Source organism: Aedes aegypti, chromosome 3, assembly GCF_002204515.2.
Source record: "Aedes aegypti strain LVP_AGWG chromosome 3, AaegL5.0 Primary Assembly, whole genome shotgun sequence".
Taxonomy (NCBI): Eukaryota; Metazoa; Arthropoda; class Insecta; order Diptera; family Culicidae; genus Aedes; species Aedes aegypti.
The window spans coordinates 317,751,512-317,763,932 of NC_035109.1; positions in this window are offsets into that span (position 1 = coordinate 317,751,512).

Genomic DNA, 12,421 nt, shown 5'->3' on the forward strand with positions numbered 1-12,421 from the left:
TGAAGTAGTAGATTGTAAGGTAGCTATAAGTATTTCGAATAATAAACAACAATCGATCAGTTTTAGTTTCAAAGTGGAAACGTGTAAACGCGAATCTGTGAGTCCCTAAATCCGAAACATCCATCAGACTCGCTGATGGCGACCGTCGCGACATATCGAACCGAATAAGTTCAAGAAAAAGTGTAAAAGTGAACATTGTTCAAATATGACTAAGTCATTGTTCATCTGCTTAGCATTCACAATCGTTGCTACGATTATAACCGTAAAAGTGTTAATCGAAGAGTTTAAGGCATTACAAGAAAGCATTACCAACGCCAAACAATCCGTACTGACGAACTGAAACGAATAATAGTGAATGAGAGTTTATTATGTGCTAATTATGTATTAAAATACGAACTTTTAATTCAAATAACCTCAAGTGCAATCTGAACAATGGGTGCCGAAGAATCGAAATCACATGTAGAGCATAATGGTGATCAACATGTTGAAATCATCAACATGCAAAGTGAACACTCGGACAAAATCGATCGAGTAGAAACCCTACTCTGGATTATAATTGCAATCGTTGCACTACAATTGCTAGTCACAATATACAAAATAGTGACAAAACGTATGAATAAGAAAGTACTGCAGAAAGCTCGGTCACTTTCGAAAGTGTGAAAACTTTCAAGAACATTTAATGTGACAGTGATTATTATTCATGAAACAAGGTCGAGAAATGGCACAAATAAACTTTTATACCACTCTAGTGCATGACGTATGTGGTACCATAGGAAGAATTATAGACTAGGCGTCTGCCCGCCAGTAAGAGGCAAACATTGTGAAACAATAATATTACAACGAGGACATCGATGTGTAGCAGCAGCAAAACGAATCGCGAAAAATGGCATACGGCAGCAACTATGGTAGGAACATGTAGGCAACTATACGGTTTTACCTTCACCGTGGCCGTGTACTGGCTTCTCTCTGGACTCCCCATCCAATTGTGATCATCCACACTAACGAATGACGGACATTTCGCACATCATGAAACTCTGATTGATATGTAAGTAGAAATCAGCTATTTAATCTTAAAGCAAAACCACATAAAGAATGAATCAAATTATACAAACACAAATGAGAATATTAAGATAAACGAGATACTGGAAAGGAACTAGATATGTCTTGCCAAACCAAATGAGAGGCAGGTAAAGTATGTAGGTCATGAAGAAGAGGTCACCACACTTCTTCTACCAACCGGATTCGAAGCTAACAGCATCTTTGCAATTTTGCTGTCCGGTATTCTTGCAACATGTCCTGCCCATCGTATCCTTCCAGTTTTGGCCACCTTCTGGGTAATTGGTTCGCCGTGGAGTTGGGTGAGCTCGTGGGTCATCCTACGCCGCCACACACCATTTTCCTGCACACCACCAAAGATCGTCCTACGCACCCGACGTTCGAAGACTCCAAGTGTTTGCAAGTCCTCCTCGAGCATTGTCCACGTTTCATGCCCGTAGAGGACTATCGGCCTTATGAGTGTTTTGTACATGGTAGTAGTTTGTCTTGGACGCATTCACCACCAGTCCAATTTTTACTGCCTCGCGTTCCAGTGGGTGTACAGGTATGCCACCTTTTCAAATGTTCGGTCAACAATGACATATCATTCGCAAAGCAAACAAACTAACTGGATCTCGTAAAAATCATACCCCGGCTGATACGCATAGCCCCGGCTCTCCGCATAACACCTTCTAGCGCAATATTGAACAACAGTCACGAAAGTCTATCAACTCGTCGTACTCTCCGGCGGAATTCAAATGATCTGATTGTTTGCCTGGAACCTTCGCTCAAATTTGCACATCTTCCATTGTTTCTTTTATCAGTCTGGAGAGATTCCCGTAAAAATTGTTCTCGTTCATGATTTTCCATAGCACTTCGCGGTCGATACTATCGTAGGCCGCCTTGAAATCGGCAAAAAGGTGAGTTTTATTGTTGATTTATTTTTATCTGACTACTGTCTGCATGAGATTGGGATTTAATCTAAAAATCGTTATGACCAGGCGTCAGAATGTGTTCATCCGGTATACTAAAATGGAACAAAAAGATTCAGCCATTAAATCCGCGTTTAACCCACCTAGTCCGTCTTTCACACCTGTCCGTTTTCCACAATGTGACATTCATTCATGTAAAAACACACTTCATATCCTTTTCATGCCATTGCCTGTGTTCATGAAAATCAGCTCTTGTTCTTCGGCCCCAAGGTCGGAACCGGTTACCTAAATCTTCGTTCTACTGATTTTTCATCTTTATTTTCTACCGCTGTTCCTACAAATTTTTACGTCGATCGCAAGCCCTTAGCATTATAGAACGCGATCTTGCTGCTCTGAGCAGCTCGTGCTATACTGTTTGTCAATAATTATATCTATTCCACATTCAGTTGTGTTATTCTCATATTTTCTCTCGTGTTTGTGTTTTGTCTTACAATCTGCCATTTAGTGTATACTACGCATGTTGATAGTTTCATTGTAAAAATTGACTAAAAATTCATTCAAATTATTTTAGTTATTTTGACTCTCATCTCTAACACATCCATCACCTGAATTTTGGCCTATCTTCTTCTATTGCCAACATTCTACTCTATTCAATAATTATTTCAATCAAATTTACGGAAATTCATCCAGGTAGGATTTCGCCTGCAATTCATCCAGGTATTAATCCAAAAATTATAGTGCAGTGTTAATCCAGGTATTTTTTCACAAATTCTTCAAGGAATGTTTCCAGTAATTCTTCAGTTTCTTCAAACATTTCTTCAGATATTCTTTCATGAATTTTACTAAGAATATTTCCTAGATTCCATCAAGAAATCCTTCGAAAATTTGAAATTTTTCATGAAATTTCAACTGTTATATACCTGTAATTCCTTTCCGAATTTCTCCTGCGATATTTTTACAAGGTTTCCTTCAGGAATTTCACCAGGAATATTTTCAGAGGTTTTTCCAAAAGTCCCTACAAAAATTTCTCCATTCCTATCGATAGTGTTCTTTTAGTTTCATCAGTGAGCCCAAAAAAATCAGAAGTTCCCTAGAATATTATTTTAAAATTCTTCCAGAAATTAGTTCACAGGTTAAACCAAGATTCTTTCTACAGATTCACTAATTGACTCAGGAATTCTTTCATAAATTTCATCATGCTTTTCTGAACCATATATTCAAGAAATTCTTCCAAATGTTTACCCCGGTATTTATAAAAAATCTCCGGATAATTCAGAAATTCCTCCCGGAATTTCTTCAGGAATCTCTCCATATACTCCATCGCTGATTACTCCACCATTTTGTATAAAGTTTGACCAAAAATTTCTATAGAGATTCATTCAACAGTCTCTTTAGGGATTCTTCCAGGGGTGCTTCCAAGGGTTCTTCCAGGCATTATTCTGGGAATTCCTGGTCACCAATTTTCCAGGGATTACTTCAAAAATTCCTTCGAGAATCCCTTCAAAAATTCCCCTTGTGATATTACCAGCAAATGGTGAACATTTCTTTTAATGCTTTGCCTAAAATTCCGTCAGGTATACTTCTAGGAATTCTTCCGAAAAATTCTTAAGAAACTTTCCCAAAGGTATTCCGGAGATTTCACCAGGAATTCACCAGAAAGCCTACCTGGAATTCTTCCTTGGATTCTAACGATTCTTCAGGGATTCTACCAGGAAATCTAATGAGATTCAACTAGGAATTCCACCAGAAGCGTCCCTAGAGATTCCACCAGGAATTTGCCTAACGATCACACCAGAAAAATTAATCAAACCAAAAATGATAAATAAAACCAAAACTTTGAAGATTTTTTTTTTGTAAAAATTGCAGAAGAAGTCCATGAAAGAATTCTTGAAGGAATTATTGAACAAAATTCTTGAGGTATCCTCAGGAGAGTTCTATGAGTATTTTCTGGTAGAAATCGCGATGAAATTTCTACAGGAGTTATATATGGAATATCTGTAGGAGCTCCACATTTCCACAATTCCTCTTGCAATACTTGGAAGAATTTCGGATCCCCAGAGTCCCTAGAGTAGTTTATGGTGTGTTCCCCGAAAAAAATCTCTGAAAAAAATCCAGGTTGATTCCTTGAAGAATTTCTTGATAAAATCATTTGAGGGTATAAATTTAATATTCATTTCTTCTCTTCTTCTTCTTCTTCTTCTTCTTTCTGGCGTTCTGTCTTAACTGGGACAGAGCCTAGTTCTCAGCTTAATGTTCCTTTGAGCACTTCCACAGTATTTAACTGAGAGCTTTCTTTGCCGATTTGCCATTTTGCATTTGTATGTCGTGTGGTAGGTACGAAGATACTCTATGTTCTGGGATTTAAGAAAATTTTCATCCCCAAAGATCATCGACCGATTGGATTCAACCCACGACTCTCAGCATGATCTTGCGGAATAGCTGCGCGCCAACCACTACGGCTATCTGGGCCCCTTTTATGTTCATATAAAATTTTTGACAAAAATCCTAAAATAATACCTAGTAGAATCCCTGTTTAATTTCCTGGTAGAATGCCTGATGAAATGCCTCTACAGGAATTACACATGAAATTTTTGAAGAAATTCCTGATTAAAAAACAGCTTCGGTTGAAAAATACGATCAAGGAATGTCATGAGCATATTTTAATTATTTTCACCTCCAATACTCCTCACAGAATTTCTTCCGTAGCATCTCTCTAATTAGTTTTCAGAAGTTCCTCCCCAAAGAATACTGCAAGATTTCTCCAACGATATCCAAAAAATCATCAAAGAATTTTTTCAGAGATTCCTACAGAGACTCTTCCAGAAATTCCTCCAGAAATTTGTTAAGAGATTTTTCTTAAAATTCCACCTGGAATTCCTCCGGAAATTACTCCAAGAACTTTCCAGGATTTTTTCCAAGAACTTCTTCTGACGATCCTTACCTACAGAAATTCGTCAATGGATTCATTAATATATTGCTCCAGGAATACCCCAAGAAATTCTTTCAGGGATCCATTCAGAAACTCCTGCAGATATTCTTGCAGGAATTTCTTCAATGGTTTCTCCAGAGATTTCACCAATAATTACCACTTAAACTACTCAATAAATTCCAGGGAACCTTCAAGAACTTTATCAGAAAATTGGTAAAAAAATCCTCCAGATGCTCTTAAGGAGATTTTTCAAACATTTCCACCAGGAATTTCTCCAGCAATTTTACCAAAAATTCATCCAAGGATATCACCTTTAGGAATTCTACCAGAAAATCTAACAATGATCTCACCATGAAGTCTAACAGGAAGTTCATAGAGGATTTCGCGAGGAATTTCACAAGTTTTTGAATGTAGGATAACATCAGCAAATCCATCGGAAATTCCATTGGGAATCCTCCCAGCGATTGAACCCGGAGAGATTCTACCGGGAATGTTTCCAGGCGACACACTACTATTTTCTCCAGAGAAACCCCCTGGTATTTTTACAGAGATTATACACTAAAACCTCAATTTACGAAGTCTTTTTTTACGCTCCCTCAATTTAAGTCACTTTTTTTACGCAGTGCGTAAATTGAGTTTCGACAATTCTGTGGGAAATCATTGACCTCCGGTTTGGGAAAACCGTTGAAATCCCATACAATATGGGTGTTTTCGGAACGGTCACGACGAGGAGATGACGAAAATCGATGTCCGACGCCATTTTTAAATTGAATTCACCTAAACCTCTATCAACGAAGTCTGTTTTTACGCAAATGCAATAGACATCACTTGTTTAACGAAGTAAATTCATGAACATCAGTACATATCAGTACATTGATCCATTTGATTATATTAAGGCGAAGTAGGCCGTCATTGAAATTTTTAGTGGGCATCGATGATTGTGGCCAAACCGTCTCACGATTGCGAATTAAAGAAAATCACTAGGTTTTGCACTGACATTGCTGAAAATGTATCAGTATTTTTTCTATATGTAAGCTCAAGTAGTGATACTTTTATTAATCAATATTACTTAAGATGACTGAGTTTTATCACTTTGAAATTGCAATCTGCAAAATCAACATGGCTACCAAACCGAATGACGGGCTTCATAGCCTTAAGAGTTTATATTTTATGCTATAAATAAGTATCATCAATGTACAACTACTTAAGTTTGTAGATACTCAGGTCTATATATCGTGGAGTCCTTGGAAGTACAAAAACATCGACACAACTCAATACAACACTTCGTTTGCAAATATGGACAGTAAGAGGCCTTTGCAATATTGAAGAACTATCTATTGATTATTGGTTACGCTTGTATATCCTAATGCCCATATTCGATAGAGATTTTAGAGGACCAAGGACATCCGCACAAATTCATACAATAAACCGTTTACCCACAGAAATGGTAAGGAGCCTTTGGAGTATTTGAAAACTATCTTCTAATCACTTATTATGGCCGTAGATCCAAAGGCTTTCATTTAATGGAGTCCTTTGAGCACCAAAAACATCCGTATAAATCAATAAAATATTCCGTTGACTTAAATGAATGGTTAAGAGACTGTGCCATATTAAAAAAACTACCTATAGACCATTGATCACGTTTGTAGATTCATAGGCCTCTATTCAATGAAGTCTTTGGTGGACTTTGGATATCGGTACAAATTATAACAATACTAATTTTACTGCTACATATAGATAAGGGCCTGTGCCATATCAAAAAAGCATCTATTGATAATTGGTTACGCTTTTAGATCCTAAGACCTATATTCGATATAGATCTTGGAGGACCTAGGACATCCACACAAATTATTACAATACACGGTTTACTCACATGAATGGTTAGCGGCCTGTGGAATATTTGAAAAGTAACCTCTAATCTCTTATTACGGTCGTAGATCCCAAGGCCTATATTCAATGGAGTCCTTGGAGGACCTAGGACATCCACACAAATTATTACAATGCTCCGTTTACTCACATGAATGGTTAGGGGCCTGTGGAGTAATTGAAAAGTAACCTCTAATATCTTATAATGGTCGTAGATCCCAAGGTCTATATTCAATGGAGTCCTTGGAGGTCCTAGGACATTCGCACAAATTATTACAATACCCCGTTTACTCACATGAATGGTTAGGGGCCTGTGGAGTAAATAAAAAGTAACCTCTAATCTCTTATTACGGTCGTAGATCCCAAGGCCTATATTCAATGGAGTCCTTGGAGGACTTAGGACATCTACACAAATTATTACAATGCTCCGTTTACACACATGAATGGTTAGGGGCCTGTGGAGTAAATAAAAAGTAACCTCTAATCTCTTATTACGGTCATAGATCCCAAGGCCTATATTCAATGGAGTCCTTGGAGGACCTAGGACATCCGCACAAATTATTACAATACACCGTTTACTCACATGAATGGTTAGGGGCCTGTGGAGTAATTGAAAAGTAACCTCTAATATCTTATAATGGTCGTAGATCCCAAGGTCTATATTCAATGGAGTCCTTGGAGGTCCTAGGACATTCGCACAAATTATTACAATACCCCGTTTACTCACATGAATGGTTAGGGGCCTGTGGAGTAAATAAAAAGTAACCTCTAATCTCTTATTACGGTCATAGATCCCAAGGCCTATATTCAATGGAGTCCTTGGAGGACCTAGGACATCCGCACAAATTATTACAATACACCGTTTACTCACATGAATGGTTAGGGGCCTGTGGAGTAATTGAAAAGTAACTTCTAATCTCTTATTACGGTCGTAGATGCCAAGGCCTATATTCAATGGAGTTCTTGGAGGATCTAGGACATCGGAACAAATTATAAAAATACTCATTTGACTACTATGAATAGAGAAGGGCCTGTGCCATACCAAAAAAAAACATCAAAGTATCGCTAAATATGCCAGTACATTGCAGGTATATATTCCAGGAAGTTTTTGGATGAACTAGAACACATGTTGTACTCACTTAATTACCAAAACTTGGATCGGACAATACAAACGCTTCTTAAAAATATAACAATCTTCTAGGGTCCAGTATTGTGAAACATTCTTCTACATAGAAATGAAAAATTTGCAAAACCTCATTTTACGAATTGAGCTCCCTCGTTTTACGCACTGATTCAATTTACGCACCAACTCAATTTGCGCACCCCCGATCTAGTTCGTAAATTGAGGTTACAGTGTACCAGAAATTCCGAATGTAATTACACCAGGAATTTCCGCATTCACCGGGACCTTCTCCAAAGAATTCATTGTTCCAGAGATTCTGCCTCGTGAATTCTTCCAGAGATTCTACCGGTGAAATCTCTCCACCAAAAATTATTCCACCTACGAGAGTTCTTCAAAGATTCCACCAAGAAATCTTTCAGAGAATCCCCTCCAAGGATTACAATAGATATTATTTCAGAAATTCCACTAGTTTTGCTTCATGGGATTCAACTAGTAAATCCATCAGAATTTCCACGAAAAAATCTTTCAGGGATTCCGTAAGTAGTCATGGAACTTGAAATGACGTTTAACTTAATCTGTTTTCATTAGCCTATTGAGTTTTTTTTTATCATTTTTGCCACAACTTTTGCTGTAAAAGTAACAAAATTTGTAGTAAAAATCTTAGTGATGAAATCCATAAAATACTTAATCGATGCAAAAGAAAAAAAATAAATGAGATTTTTTGTGCCTATGTCACATTGTGCAATTTGCGACAGTAAACTTGGTATCCAAGTTTGTCATACCGCAGTACACATTTCACAGCATTCTAGATATTGCTATATAGTCTCAGGTGCCATACATTTTTGGGCATCTGCAAGGGACATGAACATCTTTATTTCACATTTGAAATCATCAACGTATCCAATTCTACTAGGGATTCCATCATTGTGAAATCACATAAGTCCCTTCATAGATTCCAGTTAGAATAGTCTCAGGAATTTAACCATAATTTGTTCAACGATTCTACCAGATGTTACGCTAATATTTCCTCGAAGGAAACCACTTGGAATTTATACAGAGATTCATCACGGAAGATCTGTTTCCAGGGATTCCACCACGAACTCCACAGGAAGTTCTACCAGAGGGATTTCATCTGAAATAACTTACTTTACCTGCGCCACAATGTTACACCAACTAACCCGGTCCATTGCTGCTAACCTCCAGTTTCTCGATCGCCCCACACTTCCAAGATCCTGCTCCACATGGTCAAACCAACTAGCTCGTTGCGCTCCCCTTTTTCTTGTACCGACTGGATTTGAGGTGAACACCATTTTTGCTGGATTGTTGTCCGACATTCTCACAACGTGTCCCGCCCATTGTACCCTTCCAGTTTTGGCGACTTTCTGGATACTGGGTTCACCGTAGAGTTGCGCAAGCTCGTGGTTCATTCTTCTTTTCCATACGCCGTTCTCACATTCTCCTAAGCACACGTCGTCAGCTGTCATGGTTTGTAAACATGCAATCAAAATACTGTATTTCGTTAAATAACTTCAGTTCAATTACCCACTTTAACCTTTTTCACCGAAATCGCATGGACGAACACGATTTGAGAGAAATGCTTAGCGATCGACACTTGTCACATCACTTCATGATACAAGTTTCCGTAAAAGTTCTATAATTTACGAAAGTTTATGAAATTTTCTCAACGACCGTGTAAGATTGAGAATGTAAACAAAGTTCAATCCGTCGTACTGAGTTAAAAAAAAGCTTGTGCGCATCAATGTGTGCGCGATGCTCGACATAAAAATACGGTTCCTTTGATTGTGTTGTTTTCACTGCACTGTGAGCAAATGCCATAATTGATCGGTCAAAAGGAATTGTGTTCATTAGTTTTGGCGGAATTGGGATAACGAACAATGAATTTTACTGGAAATTAGTACATTCCATCATGCTGAAGGAATGAAGGGAGATGACCTTAGATCTATATTGTTTGGCATCGGTTTGTATAAGTATCATTCACTGCAATACTGGGAAAATTGCAGCTCTCACTGATCAATGCTTAATACGATGGATACTAGCACATCACCCTAGGCGAATTCCAGCGAACAATTTCTTCGAAGAATATAAATTTTCTTCCATTACTCGCCAGCTAAAAAAAATATTTTCCTTGATGAAAACACGCGCCAAGAGCAGAACTGTTAAAACCTGGAAGAAAGAAACCGATTTGAAATTCGTGTACGTCAAGGTGAGCCGACTTTCCGCTGTCACGAACTGTCAGCGTGAGTCGCCTTATAAAACAATGAACTAACATGATAAAAGCGCATAATTAATTGAATCATATTTTTGCATTTTATTAAAAATGACAAAAACCAGACTAGATTCAGTTTCTACACATTCAAAGGCAATGCACCAAAAGCATATGGGGTTTATATAATTAAAAAATTGGTGAAACACGCATCTTTTCACTCATTTTCGATAAAAATTGAAATTAGATGCGAACATAAACATGGCCCTTGTTCAAAGTTTGTCCAGAGAAATCGAAGCTACACAACAAAACAAAATCAGTGATTTGCAGCAAGCCTGTCTTGATTATCGTTGGCGAGCTGGAATTATCTTGAAATTGAAGTTTGTCCTATATTCTGTGTGTATTATCGGTGTCTCGCTCTCAGATTGAAACCAACTTTCCAATTTTTTACCGTGTATTCTATAAAATAACGGGGGAGGCAAGGGATGTCTAAATCCCTCCTAATAGTACAACTTTAGTCTCCCCTTGAAAATTAATTTCGTTGAGCCAATTTATTGATGGAATATTTCTTAAATCACTTCCCCTCCCCCAAATATATTTGAGTGCAAGTTACGCTAATGTTACTTTTCAATTTGGGTTAAGTATCTCTTCAAAATTTGAAAATAGCATATAAGGCATGGTACAATAAGTACATACCAAAAAAATCTTAAATTCACACGTAACGTTATTTTAGCTTCAATCATGCAAAGCCATTTCTCATGTATTATTCAATGATAAAACCTACAAACACATCTATTATATCCAACATTGCTAGCAAAATCCTTAATATTGAGCACGAAACGTCTTCTCTCAACGATCAACGTTCCGTCATCGCAATCATCGTCATCATTGATTCTTCAAAAGCAGTTTATCTGTTCAAAACTGAAAATTATTCGATGAAAATGTGTTCACTGTGTTTCGTTTAGAGAATGGAATACAGTAAACCCATTTTCGTGTAAATTTTCTTTATTTTGTACGAAAAAACTGCTTTTGAAATTTCCGAAATCAATGACGGATCCTGCTCCCTTAACCCCTCTACCGGCAGCTTCATTTTTTACCGCTAAAAGAAGGTGGTAGGTCATTTGGCATAAAGTCGTTTGGCATAAAGCCGTTTGGCATAAAGTCGTTTCGCATAATGGTCATTTGGCATAAAGTCGTTTGGCATAATGGCCGTTTGGCATAATAGTCGTTTGGCATAATGAGTCTGAAATCAAGAATTTCTTAAGATGACATTCGTTCTTACGTTTCTATTGAATCTTTCTGGAGATATCAGGCTTGTTTTGGAACCAATTGATACAAAAAGACACTTATTCAAAAATCATATGCTCTTGAATAAACTAAAGCATATAAGGAAAATTATTGCCAATAGTATTTTATTATTTATCCAGAAATTACCCTTCTTTCCATAATTCTTCTTTTAGGTTTCGTTATTGGAACGAATTTTTGCACTGAAGATTTATATATATTTAGCACGATTTTACCCTTCTTTCCATCATGGAGATGTAGGGTTGTGAAGGAGAATATGGGGTCGTGACGGACTTTGATTTCAGGTTGGCCGATTGAGCTGCAGAATCGTTACCCGTTCGGTGGCGTAGTTGGTTAACGTGGCCAGTCTAGCGTGCTGGGAGTCGTGGGATCAAAGCCCACCAGAGCGATTCCATTATTTTTCACAATTATACATCTCAATTAGTTGAAATTGACTTTTGTGTCTACCAACTTAAAGGTTTTTTCAAAACACCGTTGGCTGGTTTAAGCCGTAATACACATGTTAACCCTTGTTGCGAAACACTCTATTTATTTTTTCTAAATATGATGTATTTATAATTATAGGTACAAATACCGTTGATTTAAAAATTAAAATAAATTTCACCTTCTTTTATACAAAGACTGTTCTTTGGAGCTTTATTTTTTAGATATTGATTTGTTTCCAACTGCCAAAAGGGCGGCAATCGATAACATTGATCTGGTCAAGTTATTGGCGAAAAGAGAAATCGATTACTGCAGTTACCTCTTTGGGTTGTGCTACTTTTCCCCAAATGTCATTTCGTTTCCCTGAATATCCCGTTTCCCCGATTAGCCCACTTCATCGAAAAGTGTTTGGCATTTATAATAGTCGTACATTTATACATTTCAGGGTGGTGAACAAACTAACCATTAAATATGCACCTTTTTTATTTAGTTGGCGGTTCTTGCGAGGTTTACCGTCCTCAGCATTTTTGCCAACATGTGTATAGCCGAAAATGACAGAATACCTCCTTCTTTTGATTGCTTAT